The sequence below is a fragment of the Anomalospiza imberbis genome, chromosome 4 (assembly GCF_031753505.1).
Source record: "Anomalospiza imberbis isolate Cuckoo-Finch-1a 21T00152 chromosome 4, ASM3175350v1, whole genome shotgun sequence".
Classification (NCBI taxonomy): domain Eukaryota; kingdom Metazoa; phylum Chordata; class Aves; order Passeriformes; family Viduidae; genus Anomalospiza; species Anomalospiza imberbis.
The window spans coordinates 65,596,358-65,615,751 of NC_089684.1; the positions used below are offsets into that span (position 1 = coordinate 65,596,358).

The 19,394-nt window shown below is 40.0% G+C and overlaps 1 protein-coding gene across 2 annotated transcripts in view; it reads right to left on the minus strand.

Moving 5' to 3' along the window:
- SMIM14 (small integral membrane protein 14) overlaps positions 1 to 19,394 on the minus strand; it is a 53,649-nt gene that overhangs the window by 24,856 nt on the left and 9,399 nt on the right. The window contains exon 1 of one of the 2 annotated variants that reach the window (XM_068188911.1): positions 13,491 to 13,645. The exons of the other annotated variant lie outside the window; for it this stretch is intronic. The gene's annotated coding sequence lies outside the window, so the exon portion shown is untranslated. Of the gene's footprint in view, positions 1 to 13,490; positions 13,646 to 19,394 lie in introns of those variants that run through there. 2 annotated transcript variants of the gene reach the window in all.

Below are 19,394 nucleotides of genomic sequence, written 5' to 3' on the forward strand. Positions count from 1 at the left end.
AGGAATAACCTATATGTCTGTAAGACATCTTCATTCAACAGAAGAAGAATATAACACTGCTACAGTTCTACCCTCTTGTGGGGAGAAAAAAGCAAATGCATTTCAGAAGTCCTTCCTTTGTTAATACCTACTGTTCCTCTGAATAAACCCTTACCATGGAGAGACAGAGAGTAAAAAAAACTGAGAGATATCTGTCTTAATTATGGAGTTTGAACATCAATGCCCTTAACCTGTTAGGGTCTCCACTTTTTCAAAAGAAAACCAAAAGTTGAAGTGATGGAGGAAATTCTTTTTGCCTAGATACATACATAGCATAATCTGGCTATGTAGTAAGAAGATGACTGAGAGATGACTTGATTATGTAGCATGCAAGTAATTTTGAAAAGAAAACCAGGCCCAAGTATTGAATTTTTCAATGAAGAGGTAATCAAGAACCAGTAATTGGAAGCTGTAATTAACCAGATTGAAAAGAAAAGCAAGGCATACATTTTTACCATCGCAGTAACTGATGGGTGCAACAAACTGCCCAAGTAGCAGTGGACCCACCACTCACTGCATTCAGATATGCTTCAGTAAAATACAGGTTACTGAGTAAAGTACAAAAGATATAATGTCCTCCAATACACAGGAGACCAGAGAAGCTGATCTAATAATTCTTTTTAAGAATTATCGTAAGGCTACTAGTCTTTCATGGAATTATTTCAGAACCACAAGAACCACATGACAGCAATAGAAGAAATTTTTAAACTATACAGTCTCCCTGAATAACATACCCCACCAAGCAGAGGAGCCTTTCTAAAACTATCTTAGGATAAGGAACAGAAAAAAGCACTGATTACTAAACAGTGCAAAATAGCTTCTCTGGATATAATGCTGACATCCACAAGAAGGTATTTGAACAAGTGAAGTTGCAAAAAAGTATTTAATTGTAACTTGCAATAATTTAGGGGCCATAACAATGGCAATTGTTAGCAATTAACAGACAAGTGTTTATATTATAGTGGACCAAACAGAAACCAAACACTAAGAGTCACCACTGATAAAACCAGGCTAACATTCTCTACAGAGCACACAACTGAAAAAAATTAGACAATAAATGGGAAAAGTTAATCTGTCATACAACATCATACATCTAAGTGGAGGGGAACTAAAAGGAATTTACCCCAAGGCACCTGTACACGACAAATTACCTCAACGAGCTAAAAAAGCACAAGACATATCAACAAGTAAAATGCCATCCAAGCTTTGAACAAAAGATCTCTTCAAGCTTTCCCACCTTCACATGATGCTGAAACGAATCATCCTTTCTTCCCTCCAAGCCTATTACAAACTCCTTCATTGGCAAAGACCCAAATATTGTATTTTGGGAACAGCACTAGGTTTTCCCCTAAAAAAAGATGCTAAAATTGGGTTATTTTAATATGCTTAAAATCCAGATAAATAATTCCCCTTTACGCAATTATTTTTGATGGAACTGAAGGAAACTGAGATTTGATACATGTCTGCCCAATTACAAAGAAGAGAGAAACACTCTGTACTATATGATGATTTTCACTTGCAAAATGACACTCTCATGTCTTTATTTCTCTTTAAAATATTCTTGAATTAACTGTTATTTGAAACACAGCTCAAATGCATAAAGTACCAAGCTCTGTAATCAGATCCTAAGCTTTATCAGCATTTTGTGACCCTGTCTAAGAATAAGAGACTAGTATTTTTATATACCACAAAGCAGGATTTCTTGGCTCTTTAGGCAGCCTGTTTGTATCAAAATCCTGTTCCAGAATTGCAGCGTGCTTCCTGCCTGCCTCCCGGTACTTGCAATTGTCTGATCTCACGTCAGCAGCTAACTTGCTCTGCTCAGCTCTGACCTCTTTGTTGTGAGTCACACAAGCTCTCCACCTTTTGCAAACACAGTCATTCTACACACAATCTATCACAGAAAATGGGAGTATGTGCTCTATTCTTTTCCTCCCGACTTGGAGAAAGACATAAAATGCTTGTAACTTTCCTTTACTTATTTTTTCCAGTATGTTTTTCTGTTTATCATCACCTTGTTTTCCTTGGAGTTGACAGAGTTGGTTTATATCAGCTGGTAGGACCACAGCAATTGGTAAGGCTATGATGTCAAATACCTGCAAGTCCTCTTGACTGGCAATGTCTTCTACGCAACTCAAAATTACCGTATTTTGGATCAGCCATATTACTGCTAGTACAGCATCTAAATCTCAGCATTTATGAACAGCTGGAAGACACGGTCAGGAAATATGCCAAAGCTCTCTATGATAACAGCTGAGAAGATATCTATTATGGCCTCCAGACTAGCAAACTGATAGAGAACATGATAAAGGAGAGAATTAGTAAACAAGAACAAATATGATGTACCATCAGAGAGTCAATATGACCATTCCGTTGTAGAGAGGCACACAGAGGTAATCATAAATAGAACTGCTGAAATTAAAATACTGTGGTTGGAGTTTGAATTACTATAATTCAGGAGTAAAGTGGAGGATGGTCTCTGATGATTTAAGTCAGAAATAAAAGCCTCTCACTACTTTCTGACTTGAGTATCTATTGGAAATTGTAGCCAGTGAAGCCATATGGAAAATATTTCTAGTCTCTCATGATTTAAAAAATAGCATTCTCAGTTATAGTAACTATCGTAAATTGTTTCTTTTATTATCTTCCCCACTCCCAGCCCTACAGCAGTGTGTTATATTTTATACATCCTACTATCAAACCCACAATCTTTATGGCTACAATCTGGCTGGGGCGGGTGGGGGGCTGTTGTCCCTAGAGACTGTTCTGTATTTTGAATTATTGCAATGACTATACATTATTTCCCAATTCTGCAACACCGCTCCTGAGTAAATAGCATGCAGCTGGTGAGCTCTGGGAGACAGAAATTATACTCTGCCTTACTCTGCTGTAATAATTACAAAACTAGATTCCTTTCTATCATGAAGGCAAACAAGAATTTTTGTGCATTTTCCAAGTGCTAGATGCTCTCCAATGTGATTTTAATATGATGCTGATTAGCAAGATGGTCAAAGTGTACACATTGTCCATCTCTACTCCTTGGCGTAAAAGACTGTAAAAGTATTTATCACTCCAGTATTTGAAGAAACACTCGCTTTATATGATACATAAATCAGAGTTACTACAGATTTATCACGGACTAAACCAGGCATCTTTAGCATCAAAACATTAAGCGCATCAACTCTTTTCTTTCCTGGATCCAGGCACTTAAAATGTAGACTATCACAAACATGATAAATACAATGGCTGAAGATTCCTCTACTAAGAACAATTTTCACTGTGTTGCTATTTTCCTGAAGACTAAGGGTAAGAAATTCTTGGGAGCAAAAATATCTCATAGCACAACAGGCAAGTAACAGAATCTTGCCACATTGCTTTAAAGAGAAACAAAATCCCATTTAGATCCTTGCTACTGTTTTTCAGCCAACTGCAATAACTTTGAACACAATTGGTAAATACCTCTAAGAGTATTGGGAGTAGTGTGGCAGAACAAATGAAAATATGTATCAAACTTAAAATAAAATTAGAGGAAAAAAGCAAATTATTTGCTCTGCCTCTTGCAGGCATTCTGAAAAATTATAAAGGATTCACTGCCCCAAAGATTAAATACTCATTTTTATCTTACTGTCAGAGGTGGAAACCCTCTCTCTTGTATTCATCCATTATCTACTAAAGTATACAGGTTTACTTAAAAATTATGTGTACCCTTGCCTTTTCACCTGCATCTAAGCCATACTAGTATCCATGTCTTCTCACAATACCTGACTCTTTTTGAAATTCTTCTATTCACAGCATGCTCCAAGTTTGGTTCTTTTGTATAATCATTCCCATCTCCAAATGACCTCCAAATATTTTCTTATAGAATCTAAAATATCCTGTACATTGGCCTCATATAGCATAACATAACACCCTTGCAATCCTGCACATCAAGTCCTGTCCCAGAGTAACTACCAGGCACTGGGACTGTGTGACCATAGTACCCATTAACTCAGGGAGTGAAAATTTGCTTCAAGCAGGAAGAGACTGGTGTGATAATCCCCTCCTAAAGCTCCAGATCACTGCTTTTGTAGGAATCTCTTCTCCTCCTTGGCCATTCTGTCCCCCTATGTACTGTGAGCACCCAAGGGGTAACTGGGATCCCAGCTGACTTGTTACTGGGCATTTCAAAGTGCCTCTGGGTACAGTTGGTTACTCCAAAATCCATGTCTAATCCTGCCTCTTCTAGGGAGTGGACCCACTGAACCCTGTCTAGTCATACAGAGTCCAATTCAACATCTGCTAGTTGTACAGTAAAATAACAGATAAAGGTATATGCAGTAGGGCAACACCGTTTACTAGTGACCAACCAACCAAGTGAAGCAAAAATATTCCAAAACAATGAATCCCAGACAAACTTAGAATTTTCTGTATTTGTTATATAATGCATTTTCCTGTTGATTTCCATCTTTTGTAGTATTTGAACTTCATGTACATCCCATGCTCCCACAGAATCCGGAGTGTTTTGTTACTCTTCTGATGAAAAACCTACATCCAAATCACTAGCCTATTATTTAATTTCCCATTATTTCAGTTGTACAGCTAAACTTCCTGAGTAAGACAGGGCAGGGAATTTTATCCACTGATTTCTGCATCATGTGTTTCTTCAGACTGGACTGCAGCATAGAAGGGGGAAAATAATATGTATGGATTTTGGGGTTTTCTCTTTAAAAAGCCAAACAGATGTATGTGTACATAGGACTGGCTGATTTTACCAGCACATAGCTTTGTAAAATTTCTAGTTCAATTGCTACTACCAGAAATGCAACACATTTCCTATCGTCAGAGCAGTATAATGGAGGAACAAGGCAAAAAATGGTAGCAGAGCCATTAAAAAGCAAAGTATGGCAAACTAAACAAAAGTACAGGACACAACTAAGGAAACAAAAGCATTAGTAGTTGAATAGGGAAGAAATGTCACAAAAGGAACTATGAGAATAGGGAGAAAACTAAAGACAAAAATAAGAAGTACTTTAAAGTAAATAAATGCTATTCTGTTTGAAGTTAACAGGGGCATGATTCTAAGGGAACAGAACCCGCACTAAAGACAAAGACACCACACTAAATCAAAATCAATCCAGAAGCCGAGAGCTTGGCATAAGTAACCAGAAAAGGTAGTCTTCATTTTTTATAAAAAAGTTTTAAACTGTTGGGGTTATAAAACTAGCAAAAATAAGCTTGACGTTTTCTAGGAAAACTTCCTTTACAAAGCAACTTCCTCTGTTCAAACAAGGCTAAAAATAACTTCTGCAAAGAAGAATCTTGTATACAAATTGATACTAATTAAAACATTCCAAGGATCTCTTCTCCTCTATTACTGTAATTTAGATAGTTCAAGTAAATATTCCCTCATAGAACTAAAGTCTGAAACGTGGCAACATTATATTTGGCTTTTTTATAATGTTGATTTTTAATCCCCTTTATTAATAACTCAAGAGAAGCTCGCTCTCATCATCTCTTTCACACTTACAGCTGCACCCTACTTTTACTGGAACAAATACTATGACTCTCATCAGATTTAGTGCACCAAGATCTAGTAGTTCTGCATGACCACAGATCTCTAGAGAACTACTGATGATCTTTTTCTACCAGGCCTCCTCCTCGGCATAAAACTGAATTTTCAGAACAAAAAAAAAAAAAACCAAACAAACAAAAAAAACCAACTGGCTAACTGGGCAGCAAAAGCAAACCAGCAGGATATGAATGTGGGTCCTGCCAGAAGGAGTGCTGCCACAGTAAAGCATGGCTCCAATTACAGCTTTCTTCAACTAATTGTCCCAGTTCAGATCACCCATTTATATTTTCTAGGGAAAAGAGCTGCAATGATTTTGATGGCTGATTCCAAAGTGGGCTCCTAGGCATAGCAACATTTTCACGGTATAAAGCAACTATCTCCACTCTCCTTGTAATTCCAAGGGGTGGGGGGAGAGCAGCTAGGTTTGTACTTGAAACCATCAGCATGTCTCCCTGTACTTCCAGCTGTAGCCTAATGAGTTGGCAAGTATTTTTTGCACTACCAACTTTTCTCAGGATAATTAACAAGATCTAACATAAACTAACTCTTCAATGAAGACTGAGCTAAGCCAGTTCCCTTCCTCATGGAAAAGTCAGTGATTACCCATACACACAAATGGAGGCAACTGGTGGAGTTCTTGCTGGATTCAACCAAGCTGACTGACACTGGTCAAGTAGAAGCTAGAGATCCCAGTAGGAGCTCCACAGGAGAAATGTTCACCCAGTCACACCCTGCTCAAGGCATACTAGTTGGGTAATTTCGCTACTGTCCCACAAATCACCTCATAAGTAAGCAATTAATTAATTTTCCAGTGGCATTCATCTAGTGTTTCTTAGAGATGCAAACATAATACAAAAAAACTCCTTAAAACTAGGACAAAGCCAAATAAACTAAGAAATGCTGAGCCAGCCACTGAAGGATACTGCAGTATCATCTGAAATCAGGGAAGGAGCTTTTGAGCAGGGACAGACTTGAAGCTGAGAAGTAAGTGGTAAAAGTGACTCTGAGGTATTTTCCTGGTGGTCTTACAGGACTACTAGAGCACTGATACATCCCTTGTCTTCACATCACAACTCTACTACTGTGTGACCACCACCATATTCTGAGCATTGCTGGGTTGCTAACATTTTTACCCTGAAGTGGACATTTGAATTTGCTCTGTGCGGGGCAGAATATTCTTCTGAGCCAATCTGCCAACAACAGTGCTTGCACCCAGAGCAGTGAAACAGGAATCAAAGCATAAAAACTTCAACTACTTATGGTCAAAGCCCTTTCACAGCAAGCATCACGACCCTTCTCAAACTGAAGTATGTGAAAAAGTTCACACCCCTTCAGAGTGGCAGGATCTAATAAGAATCTGGCAGGAAACTTACTATTTTTGGGCTGGGCTAACTAAGGTTACAGGTATGCTGAGAGGTATGCTGAGGTGCATCAGTTCAACACAGAATGGCATCTCAGGGGAATACAGAAGATTATACAAATGCTTCTATCAGCAAAGTTAAGTCTTGTCAGTGTCAAGTACAACTCTCAGGGGATAAGAACCCGCACACTGAAACTCCTCACTGTACTGTTTGCTCCCTTCTCTTTCATGGTCAGACCCCAGTATGTCAGGACAAAGATTTCACGCTTTAAAGGCAATAAGGCTGATGTCAGTGACCAAAACGGAACTCCCTAAGGGAACTAAATAAGATCTACCAAGATTTTAAAAAGCTATTTACTTATTCCCATGCAGGTGGCTCAACATTTCCTCTGGGCAACACTTGAAAAGGAGCTAATTATGCACATACAGTCATGGACCAAAAAAGCAGTCCAGCTATTTTAGAATTCATTCACTGATATTTGATACAGAATGTCATTACCAAACTCCAGCTGTCAGCTTTGGTCATCCCTTTGTTAAAATGATGACATTTTTATGAAAGAAAGCTCTCAGAATATGAAAACCAATTAAGAGAAGATGTCAGTGACACAGAGCATTGTCCAAGAATAATACCCTCTTTCTGCTAAGTAAATGCTTCAGCTTCTTCTAGTTTAGGAGACTGATAGTGGTCTAGGACAACAAAATTATTCCTATTGCACTGAGTAACTAATGGCTATTAATAATTTTATTTTACATATGTTAATGCAAAAAGGTGAGCTATCCTCTGTAAAATTACTAACACATTATATTTCAACCAGTTTACAGAGCAAACTGGGAGCCCTCTCCTCTGGTCTTCAGTAAGGCAAGAACTCTCACTGACTTTCATGGTCCTCCCACCTCAATACTAAGTAGAAAACCTGCGCATATTAGTTCACTCTCCTGCTTTTGGTTAGTGTCTCCAGCATCACAGACTGCCTCACTGCTTGCTGACATTCCTCCTCCCATTCCCAAACGACTGCCAATCTCCCAAATTCAGCACTCCTGCAGCTGTATCAGTGATGCCCTGCTGCAGAAAGCAACACATACTAATCCTGAAAACCCTGCTGGAAGCAGTTCTGCTTTGGCAGGCCAGACTCCGAGCAAGCGGCCGCACAGGGAAGAGGACCACTTCCAGGGGGTAGACCTGCTTTTGCAGGGAAGCAAGAATAAAGAGTAGCCTTGCAGATGGAAAATTGCAGAGGTGAGGATCTCATACTAGGCCCCCCATGGAAGCAGAACAGGCAACCAGACTTTGCTGTTTATTACCCCACCTGGGAGATGTTTTGGGCTTAACTATTGGGCTTCATAGTACAGAATGAATAATTTACTTTTTAAAGTATTAAAAAAGTATGCTCCCATAAGGAACTATATAACCTATTGTGGTGGTTTTGGCCATTGAAACACGACTTTGCTCAGTCTGTAAAAGAAAAAGGTTGCAGCTCAGGTGGCCTGCAGTAGTTCATTATTTCAAATTATTGTTTTTTAAGTGTTAATAATTCAGAAATTTTTAGGCATTTTGTCTCTTTGCAAAATTAAACATGAAAAAGTCTCTTATTCACTCCTTTACAAAAAACATATTGCTTCAAAATAAATAAAAATGAAACTTTTTTCCAGCAAATGTAGCCCTAAACCATGAGCTATGACTTTTTTTACACTAGTATATTAATTACATTAATTGTTTGCATTAAAAAATACCTTACTAAATCCTTAAAACTATAAAAATACACCATTCCTTAATGTTACTCTGATCACATACGAACACAAAATTATACCGAAATTCTTTAGAATACTTTCATTATTTTTTTCTCCAGGGATGACATATGTTTTTAATAACTTGCCACTGAGCAAACAGATTTAACAGGGTAGCAGCATGCTGAGAAAGATAGCAGGATTTTCAATTTTCAGATGAAAGAAGCTCTATTCCCTGGCAGCCCTACTCCTAACCCCTTTAGGCCAGATCAAATTTTATCTGAAGCTAGCTGCTGCCTGTCTTCAACTTCAATGGAAGTTGAATCAGTTTTTTGGTTTTTTTTGTTTTTTTTTTTTTACATACCTACAGTAAACAATTTGAAGCTTATCAATTAGAATTTTTTAAATCAGTACTTATACCAGAGGGAATCCATAGCAATTAACAGGATTTCTGGACTTGGTTATTTACATATGCTTAGCTAACAGATGACCCAGTTTTTACCAGAGAATATCATCCATCTAATTCAGCAGACTCACAGACTAGTTTAGATTATCAAAAGGAAAGTGTTATGCAAATTACACAACTCTCCCTTGCACCTACTAGCAACAGACTTTTAAATCCATTATATTAATTTGCACAACAAAAATCTACGGTTCTGTTTCACAAGATCAGGATTAGCTTGTAACACACATCTTACCTTTTGCTCCACTGTTTTCATACAGAAAATAATGTATCTTTCATCTTTAGGCACTTTTGTTCTACGTATTAATTTGAAGTTAAACCATCTGACAATCTCCATGGCTCAAAAATGTCTCTTTATATAAGAAATAAAATAATGTAATAAGAATATTTCTACATTTCACAGAGCTCTCTGATAAAATATTTACCTAGTATTTTCAAATAGAGGTTCTTAATTATGGGTCACATCTGATCAATCTCATCTAGATACCAGGGTGAGAAACCCCTAACAACACCGTAATCACTTGCACTAGAATTCTTGTTAAACGAAGGTTGCTCACACCAAGAAGCTTTCTTTCACACTTGATTTAGTTCAGCTGCTTGAAGAGCTAACCCCAACTTTTCTTCACACCTTCATGTAATTTCATTCAGACAGCTGGTTTTTTTCCCTAAATAACTTTTTAATGTGTGAAATAAAAATAAATTATTTTATCAAGTTGTCTAAAAATATTTCCCTGCTAAAACTAAAGATTTTATGATTAACTAATGGGAAATCTGTGAACATACAAACAAAAAAAGACCAAAGCTCTAATACTTGAGGTCTGTATCTGACAAAGATTCAACAAATAAAGTAAATGAGCATTGCAACTGCTTATATAATGTAAAAGGTTGCTGCTACATTTTGGTCCAGGTTTTCTGGGTTTTTATCTGATAAAAATATTTTCTTTCTGAGGAGCGCTCAGTGGTTTGGATCTGACATTTGTTTAGAAGCTTTATAAAGTAAGAATGAAGATATATTTAGCTCCAGAAAGCCATGCTTTTTAATGCATGCAAAGCAACAGAAGAATCAGAACTAATCTTAATGAGGAAAACTTTTATCAAGTGTAATTCTATCTGTTCCCACCCAAATTGGACTAATTTGTTCAATTATCTATAAAAATACCAGTTAGACACTTAAATGAAAGCTGCTGAAGCATATCTGTTCAATTAACAACAATGCAAATGCATAATCACTCAATCATGCCAAGGGCTGCTCCCCTAAGCATCTTCAAATCTTTCATGAAAAGCCCTATCAATCATGAGTAAGGGACCTTTTTCTTGCCACAGCCTCAGCTAGTAGTGTGGAACAGGTGGTGGGAACAGGGAGGAGGATAGGACCATATCTCTTCTCTTACTGCCAGGAGAACCACTGTTCTGTCAGCAGAATTAAGACTAACACAGCTAACACACACTGATCCTTCTCCTATCACTGACTGTATTCCTTCATAACAAGGAGCTAAGGAGTCTTACTTCAAATGAGGCTCACTGGGAACTAGGGATGCTAGCTGTTGATGAGTCAAGGCAAACAAGCTGAAGGAGCTCTTCTGGGAAAATAATTCCTTTTTCTTTTTACCTGAACAAGGACTGCAAGATTCAGCTCTGTGACAGAGCCTTAGAAAGTTTTCTTAGCTTCCACTGTACTTACAGAGGGTTTGGGAGTACTTGGATTTTCCAAGAAGTATTAGCATTTTGCAGAATCAGGTGCCTCATTAACAACTAGATGGATCTGTATGCATTTGTAAATTCAATCTCTAACCCAGAAAGTTAAGACAGAAAGCGTGTTTAAATCAAGTGTAATATCAGGTATGTAATGCAAATATGCAGAATGTGTAACAGCATGTATACAAAGTAGGCTCGCAGGCTCTCTGAGCTGTGCCCCAAGCAGAAAATGGCCAGATGACAACAAGCTTTATATGCATAAATGCACCTGCCAAAACATTTTCGTATTTGTCGTGATGATGAATCTGATAAATGTCCAAAATATAGACAGTAAGAATTTGATACTTGATATTGTCAGGGCACTGTGACATTTGCCATTCATGTGCATTTGTAAGAAGAGAACATCTTGCTACTTTTATTGTAGTGGCCCTGTGAAGTTTCATGATGTTGTTAGGTCAAATTCTGGTATGACAAACTTCAGAAGAGACAAAACTTGGTCTTTAAGAATGTATGTCAAGTTCCCATAATATCTAGGAGGGAAAATTCTAAATGTACAAACATAGTTTTATTACACATCTGTTATGCAAATAACATTCACACACCACTTATTCTGAAGTCTAAATATATGAAAGTAGGAAATGAGAAGTTAATAACAAAACCAGAAGTCAGTTAGAAATTAACTTTCTCCAAAACTAAATACCAAATTTTTGAAAGCAGGTAAAATAGTTTAAAAATTACTGAAACATAATTAATAGTTTTAAATGTGAAATACTTCTTTAATAACAATTGTATTATTCTCATTTTTCCCTTAGAATAAAAGAACATGGACTGTAGAATATTGCTCATGTAACTGGGCCATGCAGTTTGGAACTTAATGGGCTTGATCGTGGTTTATGTAAGGTGTTGCAAAACCACCACAATGTGCACAATATAAAGAATTTCATTGTACCTTGTCTATTATATTTATTTATATAGTCAGCAAAATAATATCCAACTAGGCTAAAAAAAAATCCACCCAGAGCTACAAAACTGCTTCTACCATCATCTCTGTTCTACAGCAGACGAGGGCTTATGGTCCGGAGTGGGTCAGGGATGTCCCTGCTGGTCTGAGAAGCACGTGCAACAACACAGTGTGGAATTACCCATAACACCTCGAGGAAAACTTTGCCTTTACTTAGCTCCTTATACAAAACGATCTGAAATGACTTAGAATACAGAACTCTGTACCGTTCAAGAGCTAGGCAAACATTTTAAATCTTGTATTTTACAAAGGGCAAAAAGAACCAAAGATGTGGCAGGGGAAAGAACAGTGGTTGGAAGTGAACCAACTAATGACTGCTAACATTACAATTAATTTCATTTTGCAAACTGCTTCTACCATTTCAAGCCTCCCTGTCAGCGACAGAGTCACTTTTTAAAATCAAAGACTGATTTCTTTCATCTCACTGAGTCACAGGAATTGGAAGAAATTATCAAGGATACAGGAAGAAATAAAAAGGTAAAACTGATCTCCCACACTTCTGATTTTTTTGAATTTATGTCTGCTTTTGGAATGTAAAATAAATGAGTAAAGGTGGATAGCACACTAATTAGCTAAGCATTTAAAAACTTCTAATACATAACCCATTAACATGCACTAAAGATACACACCTTCCCCAGTAGGCACACTAACAACATTAAGTAAAATGCTATTGAGACCCAAATGTTAGATGTCCTTGCCTCTAAAAACTGGAGCTGGTTTTCAAGACTTATCCATCTGCATAGATCTGGATGTTCAGACAGTATTAAAACACAAACAGTCTACAATCTAAAAGGCAAACAGGTGTTTGTCAGGAAACCAAAGTTTTTTACGAAGGTCTTGCACCACATTCACGCTGGTTAGCCAAGGCCTCAGAACTGCCATGGAAGTCAGCAGTTGAGCTGCAGGGCAGGACAGCTGGGGAACCCAGCACAGTGGCAGCAGCAGAGAAATAACCGTATCTTGTGTTCTCCAAGGCCAATATACCCCTTCTTCACTGATTCCCTAGGAATCACATATTCGAGCATACATGAAGAACTCCTGGCAGGAACCCTATATTTAATACATTAACAGCAGTGTGATACCGTCCTTTTCCCGAGATTATCTTTCACATGACATTGTTTCATCTCTCCCACTTCAGCTGCACTCTGTTCGTAAAGCAGGGAGCAGCCTGGGAGCATATATCCTGGTGTCTGCACTCCACTGCCAGCTTCTTTAAAGAGAGAAACCTAATCCTCTTTGGCTCAAAGTATCAGACTGAGATCCTTCAAGGAAAAAAGAAAATCAACAGAAGAGTGCCACTTCGCATTAAAATTCCCAATAACCAGAAAAACCACAATCAGACCAGCTGATAAGAAGACAAGCCAACGTTTCTCTGGTTTGGAAAAGAAGAACTGCCTGACACCGAGTGGAGAGGCTCCGGCTCTCCCGGTGTTTACCTTCCCGGGCACCGGGCGAAGCGCCCGGCGGCGGGGACGTTTCTGCACTTCAACAGGCTTGAAGTTACCCCGCAGCCCCCGCCGGGGCTCCGCCGCCACTCCCCGGCCCGCGCCCGGCGGACGGAGGGTCGGGGGTCGGGCGGGGATGTCCCCGCAAACCCTCGGCCGCCGCCAGCCCGCGCCCTCCCCGGCCCCGCCACGGCGGCCCCGCTCACCGTTCTCCGGCCGCCGTCGCGGAGGGCTGCGGGGGCGGGGGCAGGGGCAGGGCGGCCGGGCGGGCAGGGGCGGCCCCGCGGCTCGGCCCCGCGGCTCGGGCCGGCTCACACGTCAGCCCGCGCCACGAGACCCGGATCTGCCGGCTCCCGGCGGCGGCGGGGCCGGGGCGGTGCCGCCCGGTCCCGCCCCCCCACTCCCACCCATCCGCCCCGCACGGGAGTCTGAGCCCTGCTGCGGCAGCGGCAGCCGCGTCCCGGGCCGCGCTGTCCGGCAGGGCCGGGCTCGGGGGCCGCAGTAGTGCGGCGTGCCGGGCGGCCACAGTGCCGAACAACGCGGCGGCCATGTAAAATAAAGCTCCGGTAGGTCCGCGCGGAGAGGACGCAGGGACAGGACTGCTGTAGGGCCAGGTGTGCCTGGGGGTCCGCCACAGCCCCCGCGGGCAGGGCTCCGCGCCCCCGTCACAAACATGGTCACTTCGGCCGCTTGGCCCCAGCCATCCCCACCAAAGTACGAAGGAATTTACAGGGTAGTTTCTCTTCTTGAAATTTAAAGCCTATTCAGGAGCTCGTGACTCACGGGCTTCTAAGCAATTAAAGCATCCATCCAAATAGGTATTTAGATGCTGTGAATGAAGTTGGAAAGGAAAATCAGATTGTGGCTTCTCAGTCAGCCAAGGAGAGGGAGTGTCATACTCCCAATACAGAAAGATGGACCACATCCTGTCTTTGAGACGCTGATACCATGCAATAATGCAGTGGGGATTCTACAGGGAAGAAAATCTTGTCCTCCAGTATTTCCAAGGCTGTCTTACCTCCTCCAAGCCAGGAAACAAGGACAGTACTGCAATTAGAGTGAGAAAGGAGGGTTGGATAGAAGTTGCAAGTGCTCCCAAGTTGGTACCTCTGACCAGTGCCGCATAGTCTCATATGACCCACATGTGGCTGTTCTCATTACTATTTGTGGTTGTCATGAGGTTTTCAAGCCTCCTTTCATGGCTACAGCTTTTTTTCTGAAAGTTTTTTCCTAACTTTGGGTGTCTAACCTATGTTACTTTGCCAAGTCTTGGATGCATTGCCAGTTGGCAGCCTTGCATGTCCAACCATCACTGGTGCACAGAGCCACCTCTCTCTGAAAGATGCAGGTAGCCTAACTCTTCTCGGTTGGGGCTGGCCCTAGACACACTCATTTCACTTCTGAGTCAGGAGGTAGGCTGCCTTTGTGTAGCAATGCCACACAGTCCTGACTTGCTGTGGATCTTGCCTCTTCTTTCCCATGTTTTAGTCCTTTCTCTTGTCTTAGCACCCAACTAAGCAGTGGCAATACTGAAAAGGGAGGCAAGGCACTGACAGAAAGCCAGGCCATCACACAAAAAAGCTAAACTATGCAGACCTTGTATCATTTTGTTTACCTCAATCCAGAGAACTAAGACTCTGGTAAGGCACTAGGGATGCTAAAGCTTATCTTTAATTCAGAAGGATGAAACTATGTCCGTTCGATGTTTCCAGGGAGAACAGGTTTCCTTACAGCCTGTTCAGGAGTTTGGACTGCAACAGGAACCGTGGAACATCTGCAATATCAAGGTACACTTGGCTTGAAGTATACTTTGGCTGTCCTGGCCAAACACTAAGCTAACCTAGACAATGGTGTCAGAGGGTAGTCATAGGAAGAATGATCAACTGTTAGCTGCATGCTTCCTTCAAGCTCTCTCTCAGCCATCCTCCTAACCCTTCATTGGGAACAAGCCACCCTTGAAACAAGCAAAGGCAGCTTCTCAATACCATTAACCAGTCTTGCCTATCTGTCTCCCACACCTCATACACAGGGCTAGCCATTGTTCTAGAAAATGGATCTGAGATCCTGAAATCCCCAAACCAGACTCAGCTTACCATTAGTCCTGATTCAAACAAGAGAGGAGAGAAATGCCAATTGCACAACAGCAGAGAGGAGGGTTCCTTCTGCCAAGCTGAGGCAGAAATGCCGAACACTTCTATTTTCTTGCCAAACAGCTCTTGGACAATGTCAAACAGCAGTTGCTAAAATGATAGCAGGCATATTTGGAGGAACCATTGAAATTGATAAGAGAATCTCAGTGATTCATTCTTGGAGAACTGAATTTGAACAATCCTAGAACTGAAAGGGCAAGACTAAGTGAGCTGGACCAGCAGCATGAGATGCCTTGTCAGAAATAATATGAGCCTGCAAAGAGTCTATGTAGGAGAGGCAGGAGCTGAGAGTGATGACAACTGAGTGATCTACAAAAAAGCAGTATGCAATAGTGGCACAGCTAGAGCTGGGATATCTTCCTCACTTTGAATCAAATGCAGCCTCCTCAGACTTCAGTGCATTTTGTCTTTCTGGCTCATTTCTCACATTGGACCATCCACGGACTTGTATTATATCTGGTAATGTCTTAAAATTGTGCCTTGAAGAGGTGTGCAAACAGCACTATCTGGAGGGCCAGCCAGCCCCACTGGGTGAGATAAAACCCTACCCCCCTCCCTACACTCATTTCTTCACCCCATGTTGTATGCTGCAAAGCTCAGCATATCTGGAAATAGTTTTACTTACCTGGTCTCAGTAAAAAGCTGAGGGTTTTTTCCAGGGCATTATTTGCACTGCCTTTTGACAGCAAAATAGCAATTGTTTTCCTGATTATTTTTCTTTGTTCAACATATATGTTTCCATTTGCATATTTGGAAATACGGGAAGCTGATGGGCCTAATGAAGGATGGATTTGTGAAAGGGTTATCCTCATGTATGAAACTTCAGAGGATGAACTGTCAAGGAAGAGGGGCAGGCAACTAGAACCACAGAAAGTAGAGACCAGGAGCAAGAGAAACAATTTATAAGCTTAATGCTTTCAAAACAGCAAGAACATACAGGTAAGCAAAAAGTAGCTGGGTATTTTACATAAAACATTCTGCCAGAGCATCCCTCAGAATTTGGCCCTCCTGGTTCCCACGGGCAAATGAACAAGGCATAGCAGGCACTGATTCTATCTCAGCTTCCTACTCCCAGACTTCAGCCATCTGCTCCCCTTTACACTCACAAATTTAGTGTACAATACAGAAGTAAAACAAGATCCTGATATGGAGGCTATGTTCAGACTCACTGTATGGAAGTCTCCATTCTGGTAGTCAAACTATGATGAAAACAGTGATGTAGACTACTTTAGGAACAAAGCCATGAGATGCATTCAAAATCAGGTAGTAACAGGGATAGAATAGTGAATCTACTGATTTTGGCACACTAAAAGAATTGTGCTGCCCACTGCCAAGCTAAAACTATGAAGACAACTCTGATTAAAGAGCAGAGGGTGGTAATATTCTTCTACCAAAACCCTTTACAATGGAGGAAGGTGGAAGCTGAGCAAAAGTTACTATACATTCTCCACATAAGTGGTGTGGGTTGGGCATTTTGTAAAGCAACAGGCAGGTGTCACATTCCACATCACAGTGCTAGCTTTCAACTTTTCTACCTCAGTAGGCAATGGTAAAGTAGGAGTCATATTGGTGATCTAACCTGCCAAATAATGAATGAGTTTGTTTACAGACACCCAAAAAAATTACTTTTCCCATTCTTAAGTTCTTTTTCTGCTGATGTTCTTTTCATCTTTGCTGCATAAGTCATGTCACTAGGCATTGTATTGCTGACATCCAGGTACTCTGTGGAGTGGAAATTGTTCATCTGCAATTCATGCTGTTTCATCAGATCTGAAAAATGACCTGGAAATGGGACAAATCCTCCTAATGTAACTCCTTTTCTGTCTGCTCCCTCTTTTCTTGTCTGAAGTTCATAATAAGTAGATAATACTATTCTAAAAAGGAATCTGCAGGAAACTCTGCTGCAAATTTTGATACCAAAGAATCATTTGGAAGAGGTCTGAAAAATCGTCTGAAACTGGCACCTAGGAAGTGCCAGTAAAAAATTATTAAATAACCTTGTAGTATCAAGGTAAGAGAGGCCTTTTGGCAGCAACACTGGGATTTTTGGAAAAGAAAATCTAATTTTTGAAAAAGAAGCCAAGTCCTTAAAAAAGTTGCCTGCAAGCATTCCTAGAATTCATCTGGGCTGGCATCTCACAAAGCTCTGGAGAATTGAAAAGCACTTTGGGACACTAGGCAGCAAGCCTGTGAATTGGCTGGCACAAAGACTATATTGTGTATTTATGTTAATTTTACTGATATTCACTCATGTAATCACCAAATTTTTACTGCCAGATTTTCTGTCAACGTGCAGATCTAAACTTAACAAACACTCAACCGCAATCATCAGAACTCACAGAAAAAAATATGGCTCAGTGGAAACAAGAAACTCCAGTGAAATTGTCAGAGGATCTATGGAGGATCGTTTGAGCTCCTGAAGCCTCAACACACCAACACAGACTTTTGGGATCAATTAGCCACAGTCTAGGAAAAATGACCACAAAGGATTGCTGCAATGGCAATGCTGCCAGACCACAGCTGTGCAGTGAAGTTTTCCAAACTATGAAATGGATGAAGGAAAGATGAAGTTGAGGGCATGAAAAAGATTATTTTACACTTAACTAGAATAATGACAAGTAATTTAGAGTAATTATGAAATGCAAGCAGGCCAGTTGGGATGCTTACAAGGTCAGGCTTGCAAAAAGCAATTTAAAAATAGAGGATTAAGTCCTGAGCCACCAAATTGTTAATGATAATGCTCATTGGTAAAGATATCCCATCTGAATTAGGCTGAAATGGTTCTATAGTATTAGAATAGTATGTTCTCAGTAACCACATAAGTTAATAGTCCACTAAATTTCATTGATAATTATCCAATCAGTATTGGGAACATTATTTTGCAATTGCTTTGAGCAATCCCTTCTAAAAATGTGGTCTAAGTGAGCCAACAGTGCTATAACCTTAAAAAATTGTTTTTCCTCTGGAGCAGAAATCATAACAGCAGCTGCTCAACTGTGGTGGCTTTCTTGCAAAGAAAGGATGAGAAACAGAGTGAACTGCTTCATAAGCAACTGTAGTTCACATAAGCTATCTGCAGCCATAAATTTACCAGCAGCTAACGTTGCTATATTCATCTGAAAACTGCTGCCACTTGGGAAAAACACATCTCATGCCACCCTCTATGTTCAGAGCCATTTCAGCATTTAGTCTCAAAATGCCTCTGAACATGAGTCAGAGCCCTCAACTGTTGCAGTTCTCATAGACTTGAAATAAAAATGAATCCCTGTTCATTTCCAAGTGAATGCCTAATAGAAGAATCCGTATCTGACAGACAAACCACAAGCTAAAACACAAGCAAGCAGATTTGATATTAGGTGCAGAAGTAAGAAGAGAAAATGAAAACAAAATCCCAAAGGATTTTTAAAAACATTTTACTACATATAACTAAGAAGCAGCAATGAATTAAAATTTTCTGGTCATGAACTGAAAATTACTCTGATCTGAATTGGATATATGCAGTTTACAGTTAGTATTAAGAACTTGGTATATGATTGAAATTTAAGAGTACCATCCATTAAAAAGCCAAGGCATTATTTACTAATAAAAAAGATATGACAAGAAGAGAAGACATTTCATGTGTCACTGAGGAGGTATATCAAAAGGCGTAACTCTGTCAGTCAGCACTTGAAGATCAGTATTCTATCACATAAAATGTGGCAGCATCTCTGTATAGACTACAGAAAACTAGATCACATTATTGGAAAAAAAATCTGATCTGTTATCATTGTAAACGATACTCTGGTTTCTGTAGCACATTCAACCATACTTTTTACTTTGGATATTAGAACATGAGTATTGACAAGTGTACAAGAAATGACTGCTCTCTCAGCTGGGCAAGATTTCTATAGACATAATGCAAGGGTTTTAACTTGTGCACATTTGCTTTTGAGCAAATTTTATTTG